General features: G+C 37.0%; 1 protein-coding gene across 21 annotated transcripts in view; it reads left to right on the forward strand.

The window, feature by feature from the left end:
• Positions 1-1,139: 1,139 nt before the first annotated feature.
• The window catches only part of CNTN1 (contactin 1), a 342,078-nt gene continuing 321,355 nt past the window's right edge, over positions 1,140-21,862 (forward strand). For 4 of the 21 annotated variants that reach the window (XM_070493916.1, XM_070493913.1, XM_070493923.1 and 1 more), the window contains exon 1: positions 1,294-1,440. The gene's annotated coding sequence lies outside the window, so the exon portion shown is untranslated. Of the gene's footprint in view, positions 1,441-21,862 lie in introns of all 21 variants that reach the window. The other 17 variants (XM_044756130.2, XM_044756132.2, XM_044756135.2 and 14 more) reach the window with 11 other exon arrangements.

The raw sequence follows: 21,862 nt of genomic DNA on the forward strand, positions 1-21,862 counted from the left end.
GATTCCTCCGATTTTATGAAAAGAACATTTTATGAAGAATCTGGGCTAATAGTAATAAGAACCATAAGCACTAAGCTAAGAGCCTACAATTACTAGCATTTAATAACGTCATCTTCTCTAACAGTTGTCCAGTGACCCACGTCTACCATAAGCTCTTTGAGAGTGGGAGCTGTGTCATGCTCAGCACTAGTTGAGATGGTTACTTAATTTAGGGGATGAAGAACTTGGCTATTTGCAGAAAGGAGGCAGTCTGAGAGGGAGGAGATTGTCTCCTTATATGGCACTGAAATAAGACACCTCCTTACCCCCTGTTACTTGTGATCTTTCTATCATTTCCCCCCATTTAAGAAATCCCTTGAATTCCACAGATTCCTAACACCACCCGGACAAATGGCAGAGATGGAAGATGGGCATAAAGTTGTTTTACCCTCATCCTCCTTCACCTAAAATGCAGGCTTGGGATCACCTAGGTTTGAGTTGACTTATACATCCTCTGCAGCCTTGGGGGTTGAGCACGATAGGAATGATGTATTAATATCAGTAGAAAGGGAACAGATTGATTATCGGTTAGTATGGTGGTGATTATTTTAAGACTCCTGCCACCAGATGAACTGCCCAAAGCTAGTCTCTTATGAAGGTTGGTCTTATTTCCTTCCTTTACTCTTTCTTGAGAGGTTATTATTGCAACGCTTCCCCTTTTAAAAGGCTGTTTCAACGAGGGGATATTTTGCCGTCTCTCTGCACTACAGAATAAGCATTTCAACCTTTTCCCCACAGGGAAAACTGCCATGTTACAGTTGAACAAAAATGGGAATTTGAAACAAATAAAACCCTCACATTTTTTTCCCTGTGATTTTTTTTTTTCACGTAAGTATATGCATTTTCCATTCTGCTCCATTCTTAACGAAGGGCGTGCTTCTCTACAGAGGAACTGCTCTTGATATTTTCGCCTGTCAAATCTCCCAGAGCAGATGGTCCCTTCAGGGAAGCTCTGGAAAGTGCTGGGTGTCTGGTTATGCCTGGCCCCTCCCTCCCTCTTGGGGTCTCAGATGACAAGTCATCAAACCAGTTTCCCTTCTCTTAGGGGTCCTTGATCCAGTAGCAGCAGGATTTGGTTCCAGGGAATGCACAGACCCTTTGCAGTTGGGTTTAGCAGCTACCCCAGTCCGCAGCAAGCCGAGATCCTGGGGTGAGAGTGGCACCCCGCCTGTCCAATCAAAGACGCAGGTTTCTCTCCGGCCTCCGCCCAGCTCTCCCCGCGCTCCAATAACCGCTCTAAAAGGCCGGGCTTTTGCTGTCAAGTAGCTAGGGTGGGCTCGGCTGGGGCGAGGAGGGGCGCCGGGTGGGGAGATGCGCTCCCAGGTGTTTGCAGCGGAAGTGGGAAACCTGTAGGTTATGGTCCAGCTGTGCCGCGCCGAGGCGATCAGGAGCAGGGAACAGGTAGGAGGCAGGACTTTTCCTTCTTGGCCGATAGAATAAAGAATGCGTATTTTCAGGCTACTGTTGCCTCCCTTCCCCTTCCCCCAGCCCCGCCCCGCCCTCGTCACCCCCAAACCTCTGGTGGTCGCCGCAGCTCTCGTTGTGAGGTACGGAAGGAAGGACTGAGGTGGAGGTTGTCTGGGTGCTCGGAAAGAGGGGTGAGGGATGCGGGAGCCCGGGGTGGCAGGCGGGCAGGGCGGCAGTGCCCTAGGAGTGGGGACCGAGCCCCTGTGTATCTCGTCAACTTTCCTCCCAGAGGCTTCCGCCGCCACCGCCGGTGACTTGCCCAAGGGATGCCGTGTCGAGCCGGCAGGGAGGGTCTGGGGGAGCAGACATGTCAGCAACCGGGAACCCTCAGGTCTTCCTAAATCGGGAAGGGCTCCTCCTCCCCACGCCTGTCCGCACCTCCTCATTTTCTCTCTCCTACCTGGCGTCTAGACTCTAGCGCATCCCTGAAAAAACTGGGAATGATTGCGCTCAGGGAAAGAAGGCACTTGTTTGTCCCCTGGCCGCTCGGTTAAGAACTGGCTCCCTTAGGGAGTGGGGGCTGGGGGAAAAATCCTGCAACTCGGTGGAAGGGCCTTTTCCAATTAATTACGTCTCTATTGAGAAGACGCGGGCCCTTCTCGCCTGTCTGCGGCAGACTGAGTAGGGGACAGACAGCGAGGGCTTCGCTTCTTCCCCCCTAACCTGGCGTTGGCTATTGGAAACCACCTTCTCGCCTAGTTTCTAAAAGGTGGGTTTATCCTCGGGGGTTCCCAGAAAGTCAAGCAATTGTGTCCCGATGGACTCCCAGAGGCTGCAAAGCAGCCTCCCTGGGTGACCGCATCTGGGTAGTAGGTGTTGGCCCAGTGCCGGTTCCTGCTGGAGTCGGACTGCTGGAAGCAGTAGGCAGAAGAATTGCAGAGAAATTGCATCTCTCTCGGGGACTGATGGCACCCTGCTTTGAAAATGGCTGAAAAATTGGGGTGATGGGAAAGAGGGCGAGGGGAGAAGTGCAACCTTTTCTCATTTATTCATGCCAAATCCAGCATGGGCATTCGTACGTGTGCTTGTGTGTGCACATCTCCAAGGTGGCGCTATATATAGCTCCTGCACACCCAGCCCTGTTTGCCTGCTCTGAGCGGGCTGCCTTGGCCTTCTGAAGCATTCTGCAAGCACTGAGTGGGAGGGACAAAAGGGAATCAAATTCTCCATTGGGTGAACAGCAGGAGAAGATGAACTCAGACTGAGGAATCCCTTGCATGAAATAATGTTTCTGTAATGCCCATGGAGATCAGCATTTCCAAATATCTTTTGATTACATTCTTAGAATGTTGTTGGATCTTCATCCATTTCCCTGCATTTCACTGCTTCACAGTGTACATATGAACCTTACCAGCCTGAAATCTAACACACATATCAAATAAATGCACATTATATCTGGGTTATTTTATTAAACTCATCAGAGCATAATAGTTTGCTTGTGCCTGTACCTGAGTTGCTTGTTTTATTTGGATGGTAAATTAGCTAGCAGCATGTGGGGGTCTGGAAGAAAAGGATCCACCCACTTTACAGGATGTAGAACTAAGGGGCCCTTAGAACCTTGAGGGGTAGTTTTGATATATTTCCTCGTACAAATTTTACTTGTGGACCTGATATTTAAACTTGTGCCGCTGTTTCATATCATATCTATTGGTACTAGTGGACTTTCTTTTATAGATGTATGTGCATTTCTTTTTCCCAGTGCCTGGAATTATTTAATCCTAATGATCACTTTTCCGTTTTCCTAGATGAGAAAACTAAGATTTAGAGGACACAAGTAATTTGCTTAAAGTTTTCCAAAAATGCGCTATTTCAACCCTAATATTCCATCAACCTACTGTGAATTATATTACATAGCAGTTTTCCCTGAAATGGAATACTTCAGCTTCCCACGATTTTTGGTCCTAGTAGGAAAATTTGGTCAATATTGATACCAGTAACTATATAGGCCCAGGTTATTCAGTTATTCAGACAGTCTTATTTTGTTGCTTAACCCTTATTTGTGTCTGATTTGTTTTCTAATTAGACAGGAAATACTTTGCATAAAAAGACTATGACCTGCATTTTTGTGTACTCCACTTCTGAACACAGTTGTCCTAAGTAGGCTCAAAGATTCTTATTGAGGAAGCATCATCAAATGGATGGATGCAACAATGACTTGGGGATAATCTATTTATTGATAGACAGCTATGTGTTGGGAACTACTTTTGGAAACTTCTTTTGGCTCGATTATTCTCTCCATGAGGAGTGATGGATGACATGAGGTATCCCTCCACGTATCCTTCCACAGAATGATTCAATTTTCCAATAGGGGTTGTGACTATGTACAAGTTTTTCTACATATTCTCTCATAACTTGTGTCCCTTGAGACTAACTAGAGACCAAGTTGAAGGATAGACAATTCACATTTCCCTATTAATTGGCAAAACATGCTGGGTAATTGCCTTATGAAAGAAGAAATCAACAATGTCCATCCATTTCCATTTCTGCCCATTTCTACACGTAAATTGGCCATGGCCTGTGTCATATCACAGAACCTGTCCTCTCTGTCATCTGTAAGCTCTTCTTCTTCGAGTCCAATGTTTGTTTTTCTAATTGGTGTATTGTGTATTTTTTTCCCTTCTGATCTGCCATTTTCCATATTGTCCATTTCTTCCTTGAAATTTTACTTCTTGATACCATAATGATCTGTCATAATTTTTCTCTTGCTTTTTCTAACCCTCCATTCTTTGTGTCCTCTTACCTCCTTTTCCTGTCTCTAGCTTTCAAAGGAATCCCCCAAATTGATGACAATTTATTTTATTGGAAATAAAAATTCTCCTTCTGGATTTCCATTCCTAATCTCTTCTCAATTAGCCATTCCAAAATACTCTCCTAGTGGCTAAGAGCACAAGCTTTGGAAGGAAGCATACATGTATAAGTATTTATATATTATTACACAGATAAGTGAACATCAGTATGTCAATTGGGGGTTCTAATTGTGCTTACCTCAGAGTTTTTGTGAGATTTTTCCTTTGAGTATTAAGTGAGACAATTCATGTAACACATTTAAAATAGGGCTGGCCCATAGTAATTACTCATAAATAATAGCTATTAGGAGTAGAAGTACTGTTTACAGTAATGATAATTTATATAGTGAAAACTGTGTTTTTTCGTTTTTTCTCCATCAATAGTTGTCATCCTTAAACTGGCTTTTAGCAAAGGATACTACAATTTTCCAGGCTTTCTGGTTTGTGATTAGGGTTTTTTTAGACTTCCTTTCCTCTACCTCCAAATACCTACCATCTATTCAGTAACTTATTCATTTTTGTTCTCAACTCTAATTTATATCTTTCTCTGTTTACCCCAATACCAGTTTCATCTGTCATTGTACACCTGGATTGGTGCAGTAGGCAATTAATAAAATCCCCCAGTGCTTAAGTCTCTCTGCTTCAATCTAAGATGCCACATATTTTTAGTGGTATAATGTATTTTTAATTTTCATGATTGGTTCTACTCTGCTTTGAAACTTCTGCTGTGCTTTGCTTCATATCTTAAAGAGCACTGACTTTGGAGCAAGAACACTTGGGTTCAAATCATGAGAATAGGACTTACCAGTTGTGTGGCCTTGAAAATATAGCAGGAAGAGGATAGGGCGTTACTTCGTTATGGTATATGAATGACCTATTGTGTAAAATTACATTCAAAACATACCCATTTAACATTACTTTTAAGATTACATTTTTATAATTATAAGGAAATACAGGAAAACTCAGAAAAAATTGAAAGTAAAAGAAAATTCCACCATGCAGAGAGATCTACTCTCAACCTTCCAGTTTCATTTCTATGAATATACATAGGTGTTTTAAATTGACAGATTTGGAATTAGAGTGAATATTCATTTTTGTATTTAGCTTTTTTCCCACTTAAAATACCATACACATTCATTTATTTCATTTAATATTCTTACTAATCATTTTTTATGGCTGTCAAATATTCTTTTATCTAGAGCCTTTAGATTGTTTCTGGTTTTTTTATGCTTATGGAAATGAACATAAATAAACATTAATCTTTGCATTTCTGTCCATTTCCTTACAATAACTTCTTAGATGTTACCAGGTCAAACATATAAATATTTCCAGACTCCTAATGCTTATTGCCAAATTGCCCCAGCAAAAAGTTTATACACAAGTTGATACTCGGTATAAACCAATTTGGAAAATTCTCATTAATGCTTAGTATTGTGTATAAAAAAATTGTGACTATGTTGCTATTAGAAGTTGTATAACTAGTTATTCTTTTAAGCTGTGTTTCTATGATTTTGGATGAGTTTGAGAAATATTTTCATGTTCATTGGCTCTTTGTATTTCTTAATTTGTGTATTTTATTTGACTCTATTGAGGTGCTCATATTTTCTTCATATTTAATAAAAAAAATCTATTGAATACTGGAAATTTTCCTCACTTTGTTTTTTTGCTGTTTATTTTTTAAGTTTTTGGACATACAGAAACTTGTAACTTTCCTGTAGCTTAACCTATAAATCTATTGGCAGTAGTATTTCTCATTACTGTAATGCTCAGGAAACTCTCTCCTATCTGACAAAGAATTGAATATAAAAACACACATTTGAGGTGCGACTGCAGAACTTCTTGCCTTCTTTGAAGCGGTATTTGACTTATGTATATCATGTATCTATCACTGTGTGAAATGGCTCCTGGGGACATATAAAATACCCTCTCAGTCTATTAAGATCCCGTTATTATTTATGTGGCTTTCCCATGAAGTGAATGGGACTTTAATTCTTTCTGAGCTACTACTGTCCATTTCAAAAGTGCCACAGGGCAAAACGTACTGTGGAAGATATTAATGACCAGGTTACTCAGCCAGAGCAGGGCACATTGTTTGCACAATTATCTGAATGACTCAGGCGCTAAATCTGCTTTTGCCAGGATTATCCAGATGGTCCTTAATTCACTGAATAATTGCTCACCCCTGTTCTTGATTTTGATGATGTAGACCTGACTGTTTCATCGCTTTTCCTGTACTGTTTTATTTGTTACTACTCTCTAAAGGCTTAGAGTTGACCACATTGGTTTCTTCTATGAGAGGCAGTTGCCCTGGTCCTTAAGAGTACGTGGGTTAGAGTTACGCAGAATTTTGCATGAAACCCAGCTCCGCCAGTTACACACTGTGTGATTTGGGGCAAATTACTTAATCTCTTTAAGTCTTTGTTTCTTGTGTAGAAAATGAGGATATTCAGAGTTCAGAGTCCCTACTTCAGTCCTGCTCTCTTGTAGTCTTTTTCTCAAGCACATTGTTCACAATATAACCAAAGTTATCTTTCTAAAACCAGTCTCATCACGTGACTCCTCTGCTGAAAATCTTTTGATAGAGCCCCGCCCCCTTTTTTTCCATAATAATGCCCTGAGTCCTTTGCATTGCACCTAAAGTCCTTTGTTAAATGGTCCCTATTTACTTGTCTAAATTCCTTTTCTTATTATTCTGGTCTCTTCCATCTCCAATCTCCCACAATGCCAATCACACAGAACTGTTTGCATTTCCCCAATACGTCATGTTTTTCCTCTCTTTCCCCAAACTCCAGTCCCCTTCCGTATTCTCTTCTCTTCCAGAAATGACCTGTTTCCTTGTCTGCCCTGTAACTGATCTGCCTAAACTCTTCAAGGCTCAGGTCAGCTGCCACCTTCTCTAGGAGGACTTTCCTGAACTTCCAGGCTGAGATTGGAGCCCTTACTCAGTGCTTGCATAAGAAAATGTGGATACCCCAACAATAGCACTTACTACCCTGTGTTGTAACTGATTGCTTGTCTGTTACTCCCGCTGTAAGCCCTTGAGGATAGAGACCATGCCTTATTCCTTTTTGTGTTCAGCCTTGACATGTAGTTGATAATAAATATTTTCTGAAGAAATGAATAAAAGCAGGTTAAGACTAACTCATTTTTAAGATTTCAACAAATTAAGGATTTATATCTCTACCTTGGAAACCAACATATAGAAACTAGAAGCTATGTCAATCTTCACAATTTTTCAAGAATTGACTTCCTGGTTTTGTGATTTATACGAGATAGATGAAAGAGAGCCCTTTAAAAGCAATTTGGTAATGAATACCATGCCTAGGACATTGAATAATTCCAAAATGCTAAATCAGTAGGTAACTCTCTTGTAAATAATTCTACATTTTGGAAGGAGGAAGAAGTGTATAGTTACATGGATAATGTAGACATATAAATTTAGCTGTGTTGAAACTAAATATTGGCAAAATTAATCCCCCTTTTCTTCATTCAATAAAAGGTCTTCCATTGGTGTCATCTTCAGAAGTTTACAAAGCATGGTTACGTGGATAACCTTTTTTGATCCTTTGCAACAATTCCGAAAGTTAGATGGAAAGGCGTGATTATCCACACTTACAGATAAAGAAACAAGATCAGAGAAGTAAGTCATTTGTCTAAGATCATATTAGCGGCAAATCTGGACAAGAAGTAAGGTAATCTTACTCATAGTTGCATGTTTGCCAAAATGTTAGCCAAAACATCACACTGAGGGATGCTGACCACCCTTCTGTCCAAGTCAAGGACACTGGTCTTTGAGACTGCCTTTTTTTTTTAAAGATTGGCAGCTGAGCTAACATCTGTTGCCAATCTTCTTTTTTTCTGTTTGTTTTCCTTCTTCTTCTGCCCAAAGCCCCCCAGTACAAAGTTGTATATTCTAGTTGTAGGTCCTTCTGGTTGTGCTGTGTGGGATGCTGCCTCAGCATAGCCTGATGAGCAGTGCTAGGTCTGCGCCCAGGATTCGAACTGGTGAAACCCTGGGTGGGCCGCCTAAGCAGAGCACACAAACTTAACCACTCAGTCATGGGGCATCAAGGACATTTGTCTTAATATTAATAACCCACTGAGAATCCTGAACAATCTAGTAAAAATTCACTGCACTAATACCTATATATTTTTGCTTTGGTTTTTAATAATCTGAGAAGAAACCAACTGACAGCAATTTTTGTTTTAAACATATTTTAAATTCTTTTTTTTAAATTTTTTTTTTTTAAACATTGGCACCTGGGCTAACAGCTGTTGCCAATCCAATCTTTTTTTTTTCTGCTTTATTTCCCAAACCCCCCCCCCCCCCCCCCCCCCCCGTACATAGTTGTATATCTTAGTTGCAGGTCCTTCTAGTTGTGGGATGTGGGATGCTGCCTCAACATGGCCTGATGAGCGGTGCCATGTCCATGCCCAGGATCCGAACCCTGGGCCACCGCAGGGGAGCGTGCAAACTTAACCACTTGGCCATGGAGCCAGCCCCATATTTTAAATTCTTGTGTTTATTTAATTGATTGATTATTTAGCCTATATATATATATATATACACACACACACACACACATAGTTACACACACTCATATTACACTTGTACTTTGTTTTACTTTAGAGGATATTTCTTTTTATTTTTGACCACAAGTAAAATGTCCCTTCCCTTCTCTTTTTTTCCCTAGAATTATTAAAATACTTTACTATATATTCTTAAGTAGACAATATTCAACTTTTCAATTTAGCTTAGTATACAGTCTATACAATCTTGGAGAATCAAATGAGTGAAATATGTTTTTAAGAAACAGTACAGGTGTTGAAAAAGAAATTTATGAAAAATAGATGGTTACTTACCTAGAGCACTGATCTAGGCTAGTTTGAGAATTAAAAACACTAAGATATAAGACTGATTTTTCTTGTGCAGACAATGTCTTCTCTATAAACACACTTCAATTACTAACAACAACCATTTATTGAGTGTTCACTCTGTGCTGGGCATTGTTTTGAACGTGTTGCATGTGATATCTCATAACCAAACCCAGTAAAGTGGATTTTATTTATTATTTTTACCATTTTACAGATGAGAAAAATTAGGGATATTAAAAAACTAATGATCAGAGCAACTGGAAGTTCACAAGCAGGTTATCTAACTCCTAAGCCTATATTATTAATCACTGTATTATTCTGCCTCTCCATGATATTTGGTTTTAGTATTTTGCTAGTCACAATTTAAATTGTCTCCATTTTAGGGGCCAGCCCAGTGGTGTAGTGGTTAAGTTCAGGCACTCCACTTTGGCAGCCTGGGGTTCATGGGTTCAGATCCCAGGCATGGACCTACACACAGCTCATCAAATCATGCTGTGGAGGCATCCTACAAACAAAGTAGAGGAAGACTGGGACAGATGTTAGCTCAGGGAGAATATTCCTCAAGCAAAAAGAGGAAGACTGGCAACAGCTGTTGGCTCAGGGCCAATCTTCCTTGCCCCCTCAAGAAAATTGTCTCCATTTTAGTGACTAGTATCTATCCCTAGACCATTTGTTTTATTTGTGAATCTCTCATAAAGAAAATGGTCTTCCTCTACAGTAATTTACATGGGGCACTTTCCCAAACATAGATTAAGCAATAACAATGTGCTATTTAAAAATTCATTATTTTAACTTTGAACCAAGCATCAGAAGTTTTTACGCCTCTCTGCCCTGATTTTACTTCCTGACATCACAAATCATAAACAGTAATTCTATGCTAAGACATCTAATCTGATAGTATTTAATTGTCATGGTTACTGAAAGCACAGATTTGCTGTCTGTAACAGGGAAGATTGCCTGCTAAGATATTATAAACAATATTTATAATATTCCAGTTTGAGACTCAATTTGTATAACAAAATTTTATACCAGATAAAAATTCCTATTGCATATATTAAATGAAATATATTTTAGTTAAAAATCTTTTAAAATACCTGATGGATTGATTTACTGTATTTTTCTTTGGTTTGCCTATATATTTTAGAGATTATAACAACTCTTTTGGTACTAGAAAATTGACCCAGTTTTTCCCAAAAAGTTATTTTCATGTTTTGATTTATGCATAAGTTGAATGGTGATGAAACTAAGACATTTACTTTCAGTAAAGTGTTGTATTACTTTTTTAAAAAGTTTTTAATTAAAGAATAACAGAAAAGTGAACAGAAAAAGGTCAGATCAATGAGCTATAACAAGGTATTTATACCCATGAAATCAACACTCAGTTCAGGATAAAGAACCTTATCAGCACCCCCAAAAACCCCTCTTCCATCCCCTCCCAGTGGCTACCACCTTGCGCTTCCCCAAAGGTAATCACTATTCTGACTTCAAGACCATAGAATAGTTTTGCCTGGTTTTGAAATGTACATAAAGAGAATCATACAGTATGCATTTGTTTGCATCACCTTTCTTTTGCTCAACCTTTTTGGTGAGATATATCCATATTTTTGCATGTAACAATAATTCATTTGTGTTTCTCTATGGAAATCCATTCTATGAATACTCCAAAACGTACGTATCTGTTCTACTTGTTGGACCTCTGGGTTCTTTCCAGTTTCGTGTTATTACCAGTAGTTCTCCTATGAACACTCATTCTTGTACATGTCTTTTGTGGCACATGTGTGTATATGCATTTTTGTTAAGCTAGACCTAAGATTAAAATTGCTGAGTCATAGGCTAACGCTGACTAGAAATTGCTACTTTTTCCCAAGTGTTTGAGCCAATTTCCAATCCAGCCTATGGTGTGTGAGATTTCAAGTTGCTCCTTAACTTTGTCAACACTTGGTATTAATATTTTTTTAACTTAAACTCTTTTACTGGGTGGGAATGTATGGAGATTGATATCTAATAATGGTTTTAATTTGTAATTCCTTTGTTAATAAGAAGAAATTCCTTCATTAATAAGAATAATTAATAATGGCCATGTTTTGGCCATTTGAATAGGCTATTTTGAAGTGCCATTCAAAAGTTTTGTCCATTATACTGTTAAGTTGTCTGTCTTTTCCTTATTGATTCACAGGAGTTTCCTTACGTGTTCTGAATTTGAACCCTTAGAAAATATTTGCAAATATCTTCTCCCACTCTATGATTTGCCTTACTACCCTCTTAATGTTATCTTTTGTCAACAGATATTCTCAGCTTGAATATAGTCCATAGTTAGTATTTTTTGTCTTGTTTAATAAATCTTTCCTTATTCCAAGTCATGGAGATATTTTTCTGTATTGTGTTCCAGATACTATATTGTTTTACATTTTATCTGGGATTGATTTTTGTGTGTGATTTGAGTTTTGTTTTCTTACTTATATGGATTTAAAATTGATCCAGAGACATTTATTGAAAAGAGTATCCTTTCCCCACTGTTTAGCAATGTTATCTTTGTCATAAGTAAGAATTATGTATGGGCAGGCCTGGTTTTGGACTTTCTATTCTGTTTCACAGGTTTATTTGTCTATCATTGTGCCCATACACACAGTCTTAATTACTGTAGATTAAAATATGGCTTAATATTTGCTAAAGCAGTCTCTCCAGCTTGGTTATTCTTTAAGTTTGTCTTGACTATTATTGACTCTTCGCCTTGCTATATAAATTTCAAAGTCAGCTTGATAATTTCCAAAAAATTTTTCTTGGAATTTTATTAGGATGCCATTCAATCTACAAATCTATTTGAGCACAATTGACATGTTTAAAAATTGAAACTTTCAATTTATGATCATGGCCTATGTATCACTTTCTTTAGATCTTTTAAAATTTCTCTAAATGATATTTAAAGTTTTCAGTATGAAAACCTTGCACATCTTTTGTTAGATTTACTCTTAAATATTTGATTTTTTTATGCTCTTATAAGCAATATAATTTCTAAATTTCAGTTTCTAACACTTTGTTGAAAGTAAAAAGAAATATAATTGATTTTGTGTTGACCTTTTGTAAACTTGTAAAACTCACTTATCAATATTAATAATTTCTCTGTTGATTCTTTTTAATTTTATAGATATTAATTGTATCATTTGAGAATAATGAGTTTATTTCTTTTTATTCGTTCTTTATAACTTATTAAAATCTTGCCTTATTGTGCTGGCTAACATCTTTAGCACAATGTTGGGGAGAAGGGGTAATAATTGGCATCTTTGTCTCATTCTTGATCTCATAAGAATATTTCTCAAAACTTCACCCTTAAGTATTAGATGTTTTCATAGATAACCTTTATCAGATTAAGGAAGTTCCCTCCTATATCTATTTGTTAAGATTTAAAACTTTTTTAATAATTTTAAGTTTATTCAGATGACCATATGATTTTTCTCTTATATTAGGTTAATGCAATGAATCATATTGATTGATTTTCAAATATTAAGCCAGAATTCCTGGAATAAATTTAACTTGCTCATCATGTATTTTTTCCTAATTATGTGTACACTGGATTAGGGTTGATAACATTTATTTAGGATTTTTAAGCTATGTTCTTCACTTTTTGTAATATTATTGCTCACATTTTGGTGTCAAGTTTAAGTTGGTGTGGACTCATGAAAGGAATTGGAATATATTTCCTCTTTTTATTTTGGTAAGAGTCTCTGGATGATACATGTTGATTTGTCTCTTAAATATTTTTTATAATCTACTGGTGAAGCCATTTGGCCCTAGAATTTTTTTATGGCACAATTTTAAATTAAAAATTCAATTGCTTTCTGAGTTATGAGTCTACTTATATTTCCTAATTATTACTTAATGTTTTTTGGTAAACTGTATTTTGCTAGGAATTTGTCCATCTAAATTTTCAAATTTATTGGACACAGTTTTTCAAAATAATCTCCTACTGTCTTTTAATAGCTATACAATTTTTTTTTAAATTTTTTCCTTTTTCTCCCCAAAGCCCCCCGGTACGTAGTTGTATATTCTTTGTTGTGGGTCCTTCTAGTTGTGGCATGTGGGACGCTGCCTCAGTGTGGTTTGATGAGCAGTGTCATGTCCGCGCCCAGGATTCAAACCAACGAAACACTGGGCCACCTGCAGCGGGAGCGTGCGAACTTAACCGCTCGGCCACGGGGCCAGCCCCAATAGCTATACAATTTTTAATGATGACTCTTTTTTCATCTATTTAAATCCACCCACAGAGGTGACTATTGACATTTTGTGTATATTTTTTATGCATAGAATATAGTTTGAAATATTATAGTATTACTACTATCAGAATTACATCACATTATATGTAATGTTCTGTCACTTTCTTTTTATCCTGGTCAACTTTTACTTCCATACATGATAGAGCTAACACATTCTTTTTTAGAATTTGCATAGTTTCCCTTTGTGTGGAACATAATTTATGTCTCATCATTGGATCTTTGGGTTATTTTCAATGTTTTTTTAAAAAGAATGTCAGAAGAATATTATTCCAATGTACCTTAATACATTCCTGGAAATATTTCTCTAAGATAGATTTCTAGAGTGAAATTGCTAGCAAAGGGGTACATCTTTTACAGGCTCTTTCACAATTGTCCTTCAAAGAGATTGCAGTAATTTATAATCCTAGTAACATGAGTAAGAGTGTTTCTTTTCTCATATCCTCCCCAGTACTGAGTATTATCAATCTTTCAAATATTTTTGGAGGATTTTGTCTTTCCAAATCAAACTATTACTAAAGAAATAATATAAATGAAGTATAATTGTGCACTGATGACATCATAAAACATAAAATTTCGTATTTTCCTGCAAATTGTTTTATTTTATTATAAAAATATTTCAATTATTATTGGAACTGTAAAACATTTCAGTTAAAATGGATCCTAAGTTGTTTTCATAAAATTCAAGTGCTAAAAAACATCCCTGCTTTCATTGTTAGTTATTTTAGTGTCATAAACTTTCAATATCATATATGACTATGTTTGCTCCTGCAGGAAAGAGTATAATACTAACAGTTCAATAGACATTGATTTAAATCTATATTCTGGCACTTAGTAGATATATATATACTTGGGAAATCTATTCAACTCCAGTAACCAAGTGGCTTCATTTTCTAAAGTGGGGAAAGTAGGTATGAAAGTAAGTTTGCAGTGTTGTCTGTCATCTGATTGTTTTCTAGGTTTGATTTAGGTGGTTAGGCTAGTTAGGCAGGTGCCTCTTCTCTCTCATTTGCTCTTTTTATGACCCTCTCAAAGTTGCTTGTTGTTCAAGGAGAGCAGTTTCCAGACGTGAAAAAAGACCCATCTCCCATGATACTAAGTAAGTCTTTCTGCTAGAAATGGAAAGAAATAATGTGAATAATACTTCCTTTTTCCTTCATTTATTATATATTGTATTTGTCGATGGAGGGAAACAGGGAGGGAGAGAGAAAAAGAGAGAAAGAGAGAGAGGGCATGCACAGAAAACCCAGATCCACTGTACGGTGGGCATGGCGTTAGGGCCTGGAGATGTAGCGGTAATGATTATGTCAGACGTTTCCCTGCCTTCAAGAGGCTTCTAAGCTAAGTGGGGAAAATAGATAAAAAGATAGCCCCAAATTGTGTGATGAGTGCCTTCATGCAAGGAGAGTTAACATATCAGGTGAATGTTCTATGCCAGGGACATTTAGGAGAGCACAACTAGTTTAAATAACTGAAAGAAATCTAATACATGGTAGAGTATAATCTGTGAAGATCTATGACTGAAGAGGAGAAAACAGTAGATCAAAAAAGTTCCTTTTAAGTGTTAAAGACTTTGTATTTTACCCTGGGAGCAATGGTTTCAAGTAAGGCAGTGATTTAATCAGATGTCTTTAAACGTTTTTTGAGGATTTGATGAAACAAAAGAAAGATATTAGGTATGAAAGGACTTTGTAATTTCAAAAATGTTAAGAAAATTAACTCTAGATTTGAAGCAGTGTATACAAATAATTCTCGATAAGAAATCTTGCTGCAAAATTTGCAGGCCTATACTCTCAATGACTTCATTTTGCTATTAGTGTGTTACGAAAACTCCTTTCGAGTAATTAAGGAAAGAAAATTAAATAAATGTACTGAGCCATGTATTTTCATCTTAATCTTTTTTATAGCTTCTTTGAGAGCTAGATTTCTGCTAAGACATTCATATTTTTTTAAAAGCCATAGAAGTTCACAGATGTCCTGGAGTTTGGATTTCATCCTCAGCCATGGCTGAGAACACTACCACACTTATTTCATAAACACATATGGTCTCCTGTTTGCATACAATTGTATTTTTTATAGGAGCATATAAAATAGTCATTTATAACATGACTAAATCACTAAAAAAAGATGTCCAGTAGTGCTGGGAGTTTTAGAGATATTTGAAACAGAAGGTTTTTATAAGATGCTTCCTATGTGTGACATCGCCAGACTAGAATTTTTTCCTTATTTATTTTTACTGTAGTAAAGCGACTAGTTGTGAACAGGAAAAATTGCCTTTACTATTGACCTAAAGGATTTTATTAGTCATAGTAAAATCTTCTCAAAGAATCGCTCCTCGGCATGTGAAAAGCTTACACTTGTAATAAAAATTCCTATATTTTCTGATACTCTGCTGAAATCTATTGAGAAGTCACAACAAATAACTGATATAAAGTGAGTGTGCATAATTTCTTATTTGTTTCTTTACTTTCTGTCTCCTTTTAATGCTGCTATTGTTCAAGGAAGAGTCATGATGAGGCATATTGACAATACTGGTCATTTTTTAAATGTCCAAAAATGTATACTTTTCAAAGGCAGTTATTGCCTATTATTTGATTCATTGGGGAATTAAGATTTAAGTCAGCCTTTCCCCCGAGGCTTTTATTTGATCACAGAATATTTTCCTTCACAAATGCTTGCAATATCCCTTGACTTGATGCCAACGTTTGAATATTGATCATTATTTCGGCTGCATTGTTGCCGTGGAGCTTCTGCTCAGCTTACATATGCTTATCTGTTCATTTATCCTAAACTTACTCATGTTTGAGATGGGGCAAAAGCTAAGCTTGATGGGTAGTAATGGAGAATTATTTCATGCATACAAGATCATAGTTTTCTGCAATATTTCTTTTTTTTAAAAATTTTTATTGAGTTAATGGTAGGTTACAATCTTGTGAAATTTCAGTTGTACATTATTGTTTGTCAGTCATGTTGTAGGTGCACCACTTCACCCTTTGTGCCCACCCCCCTTCTTCAATATTTCTTTAATAATGGACTTCAAAAAGAATTCTGAATGAAAGTAACATTTAGTTTTAAAAATTTCTTTGATGCTTTAATGAGATAGAAGGTTTTGCTTCTGCCTGCATTGTGTATCTAACAACCTTCTGCTTGTATTTCAAGATTACTCTGGGCCACCCCATTCAAGAAGTTTCTCCTAGCCTGACTTCTCCCAGTTAGATTGGCACCTCCCTTGTTTGTGTCCCCAGTGTACCCCTTACAAACCTCTACCATAGCCCTTTCATTATCCATAGTTATATTTATGTCTGCCATTCTTTACTAGATTGTAAATGTCTTATTGGTTTTTTTTTTTTTTTTTTGAATCTTCAGTGCCTAGAACCTTGCTGCACACTTAGGGGTCCTCAATACTCCATATATGTCTTTCATTTTTTTTTTAGTAAACAAATAAAATATTTTAGAAATGCTCCCTTGTAATAATATTCCATCTTCTGAAAATGCCAGAGGGAAACCATCAGCTTAATAGCTGATGCCCATACTACTTTCTCCATATTGGTAGATACAGTTATAATCACACAATTGTTCTACAACTGATGTACTATAGGGCAGCGGTTCTCAGACTTTATAGTTCATAAGAATTACCTGATTGTTTGCTAAAAATGAGGAATCCTGGGACTGGCCAGTGGTGTAATGGTTAAGTTCGTGTGCTCTGCTTTGGCGGGCTGGGGTTCCCGGGTTCAGATCCTGGGCATGGACCTAGCATGGCTTATGGAGCCATGCTGTGGCGGCATCCCACATAAAGTAGAGGAAGATTGGCACAGATGTTAGCTCAGTGACAATCTTCCTCAAGCAAACAGGAAGATTGGCAACAGATGTTAGCTCAGGGCCAATCTTTGTCATAAAAAAAAAAAGAGGAATCCTGACTTCCATCCTGACAGATTCTGGTTCAGTAGATCTGGAACATGATCCAGAAGTCTGCATTTCTAACAGCATCTCTGGTACTCCTCAGACTACGTTGGAGAAAGAAAAATTTCAGTAGACCTTGATGGAGATAATGCTTGTATCTCAGTAAAACTACACATAAATATACACACCCACACCCACCCACTACCCCCACACACCTGCTCAGACTAAGCCTTAAGGATTGCGTTTAAATACCTCAAGGATTCCCATGATGCCAGAGCCATTGCTTCTTTTTATCACTCTGTTCACTGCTTTTCTCTCCTTCCTCTTTCATTTCAATTGTCATTTTTGTTTGCTATCAAAACATGACTTTTTAAAAATATCACTAGCCAATCAGAGCACCCCTTTTCTTTCACGTTAAATACTAACCTATTTCAGTGCATAAAATGATCTAATCTTTGGGTTTTCTCTTGTGTTTGGCCATACAGATTTTTCAATGACTAATCATGAAGGACTGATTTGTCTCCAAAAAAGGTGTTTTATTGGTGGAGGAGGGAAATGTGAAGAGGGAACAATATTTTGGAGTCTTCAGTTTCCTGAGTGACCTCTGGAGGGATGGTTTCTGGATTGCTAAAACTATTAAAATAAGATTTTTGCAGCCTACCAAATTTTCGAGGTTGTTGGGAAAAATGAATAATTTATTTACAAACTCAGAGCAAAGATCACTTCCTCTAATTCCTATATTAACTTTAACAAAATTGATGCATTATTTCATAATATTAACTCCTCCACTGGGTTTTTATTCCTGGATACTTTTCTCTAGTGTAAATTGTATTATGTCCTAGAACTTTGTCTAATTTAAAATTACATTTTTCTTTGACTTATTTCATCTTATACTTGAGAGAAATTATGAAATATTACTCATGTCTATGCTTTTATTTTGAAAATCAAAATTGTATCACTCAGATTTTCTATTCACATTTTCCATTAACTATTGGTTTCTGACAATATGCTGAAAAATTTCACTGAATATTGTCTGATATGAGTGTACTGACTGCCAGTCAATTAAAATATTTCTTGAGAACCAACTGAGAAACAGTGTTACAAATGTTAGCACAAATTATGTTTATTCATATTGCCTTCTAGTTTTAAAAAGAATACTGCAGAACATAGCAATTTCTTTTGGCGTCTTGCTAATGTGTAGATAAGGAGACAGTCTTGCTGGACTCGGCAATGATTTTATCTTATTATGTTTGTTGGTGTAATTCACACATAACCTACTTATTTCTGTTTTTGAATTTTAAATCCAGCCTTCCTTCACAACTCTTCTGGAACATACTTTGGAAGATGACACTAATATTTTTATTCGAAAAATATCATTGTAAAGTGGAATGCCTTAATTAAATTTGGCTTCCCTCAATGTGGTCTACATCTCTACTGCTATCCTTTAAACCTATGAAAGAGAAGGATCTCTTCTCTTTCCTAATTCCATCTGGATCTCAATTTTCCTCAACAGCAGAGAAAATTTGCTCTCATACTCATATGCTTCCTCCCCAGAGATTCCAATCTTTCCTTTTCAACTCCCTAATTTTCTCCTTTCTTCAGTCTTTTCAGTTATATTTTTCTATTAAAATTTCTAGCTACTTTTTAAATTTCATTTCTTTTCTTTTTCCATTTCCAGAATTACTAGTCTGTAGTTTCCAAATATACGACCCAAGCTACAGCAACATCTCCTTCCATTCTTCCAATACATTGTAATGCAGAGGAAAGCCAATTTCTTCCTAAGGCTTCTTTCTCTTCCTGGGTTCTGGATTACATCCTTCCACCTTTTTGGGGTCCTCAGTATATCCATTGTCACCTCTTTCTTGGATCTTCAATCTTGACCTCTCTACTGGCTTCCTGATGTCAGCACTATAGCATGTCTAATTCTCTTTCATTTTAGAAACAATGCAGACAAAATTAAACAAACAAAAACTCTCCTTGAACTCTTACTCCCCACAAGCTCTGGCAGCCATTTCTCCCTTTCTCTTTCACAGCCAAATTTCTTTGAACAATCACCTATGTTTACTTCACCATTCTTTGCCTTCAATTCACTCTCTAACCTCTGAAACCTGCTTCTTATACCAGACATTTCAGTAAAACTACTCTTTACAAGGTCACCAAAATATTCCTTAGTTCCTAAATCCCATGGGTATCTTTCAGATATTACCTACTTACCTTTCAGCTGAAATGAACACTTGAGTTTTCCTTCTTGGAAAGGTCTTTTGATAGTTTGGATTCATTTTAAGCAAATATTCATTTCTCTCCCATTCCCACTTTTGATACAGAGCATACGGCCGTACCAATTGGTGGTGTGCTCAGTCGTATGACTTGCTTTGCCCAGTGTAACAGTAGTGGACGTGAACTAAGCAGAGATTATGCATCTGCACTTTGCCTTGGTTCGTACTCCCTCTCATCTGCCATAAGAAGCACGTATGCTGGGAAGCTGCTGGTCCAAGGTGAATGTGGAAACATGTGAGCAGATGTGAAGTCAGTACAAATCTTGGAGGCAAGTCCAGTCAGCTTGCAGCCTAAAGCATAACTGACCCAGTCAAACTGGACCCATGGGCAAGAAAAAATCTTCTTGTAATTTTAGGATACTTGTTTTGCAACATTATTGGGAAATAGCTGATTGATGTAACTCATTTCTCTGGGATTTCATGAAACCATGATCTGGTTTTTCTTTTTAAGTCTCAGAAACCTTTGTGACCTTTGTTGTCTTTTGTTCCTTTACCTTGCTTTTAAGCATCAAAGTTCCTGAGGCTTCTGCCCTAAACCTATTACCTCAATTTATTTATTTATTTATTGAGGAAGATTAGCTCTGAGCTAACTAGTACCAATCCTCCTCTTTTTGCTGAGGAAGACTGGCCCTGGGCTAACATCCATGCCCATCTTCCTCTACGTGATACATGGGATGCCTACCACAGCATGGCTTTTGCCAAGCGGTGCCATGTCCACACCCTGGATCCAAACCGGTGAAGCCCTGGCCGCCGAGAAGCGGAATGTGCGCACGTAACCGCTGCACCACTGGGCGGGCCCCTACCTCAAGTTAAATACACTTACTGTGAGATCTTATTCCCAGTGATGGTTTTGATTGCTATCTATATGCTGATAACTTCTAAATCTTTAACTTCAATTTGACCTATGCATCAGACCTATCTTGTCAAAAATGCATTGGACATTTCCACTTGGTGGTTTCACAGCACACTAAACTCCATTTCCTGAACAAAATGCTTCTGCTCCACAATCCATTTCATACTCAACCACAAGGAAAAAAAAATCTAAAAAAGTTCTGCAACATCAGCATCACAACAAAATTAATATAGGGGTTATGATTTATTGCATTTTTGCTTTATGCCTTTAAGTGCATTATCTGACTTAATTGTCACAACAACTTCGTGGATTATATATTATTATCCCTCCTTTGCAGATGAGGGACATGAAGCCCAATGAAGTTAAATAACCTAATATCAATAGCTAGTAAGGGACCAAACCAGATCAAATGCAAATCTGTCTGATGCCAATGGCCACATACATACTATGGACCTACTTATAACCATTTATAGAAATTTATCTAAAATCTAAATTTAAGGGCCAAACTTTCCAATAATCTTTTCAAGGTGTCATGCTTCATATAGATATTACCTATTCAGCTATAATTATCACTACTCCCTTAGAAGAAACTTCCTTGCTATCCTCCAAACAAACCACCCACATTATTGCTTCTGTGTCTATTTCTTATAAATAATACTGTTTATATAAATAATGGTGTCCTGTCTCCGCATTTGTCCAGATTCTCCCCTTCTCTGATGTACTGCATTTAAAGCTTAAGCCTTCTGTGAAAGATTGTCAGATTGTTTCCAATGACATTGGTCGATTTCTTAAACTCCTATAGTATTTCTTTTCCCTAATCAGATCAACTAAGATTTCTTGCAAATTAGCTGCAAGGCACTGATGTTAATCATATGGAAGCTTTCACACTATATATAAATAGTGTCTACCCCACAGGAATTTTCAGTTTACTTGGAATTATGCAAGTAAAATATTACTAAAATATAATTCTTCTATATGATTTAGTAGTTTCATATTCCAACTTTTTTAGCTGTCTCTTGAACGCAAAGTCTGTGTGGTCGCCTATTTTGTATTCATTTCAGCACCAAGTACATTTCATTGAAGATTTGTGAAATGAAATGTCTTTTATTTTTAACTCTATATCATTACTGTTTCTTTCACTGCTATCAAAAATATCATTGAGGTGACATATCATCTAGAGAAATATTCCTCTCCCTCAAATCATGGCTTCGTATAATTCATGGAAGTAATTATAAGAATTGATTTATTTATTGAGCAGAAATTTAAATAAACTTGAAGTTAGCCAAAATCAAAGCTGCAATCTCAAGGAGTTTTTTTTATCAAGATCTTCATCATACTTATTTATATGATACTAAATAAAGTATGGGAATAGATTTATTAGTGATTTCTATTTCTTTA

This window comes from Equus asinus, chromosome 22 (genome assembly GCF_041296235.1).
Source record: "Equus asinus isolate D_3611 breed Donkey chromosome 22, EquAss-T2T_v2, whole genome shotgun sequence".
NCBI lineage: Eukaryota > Metazoa > Chordata > Mammalia > Perissodactyla > Equidae > Equus > Equus asinus.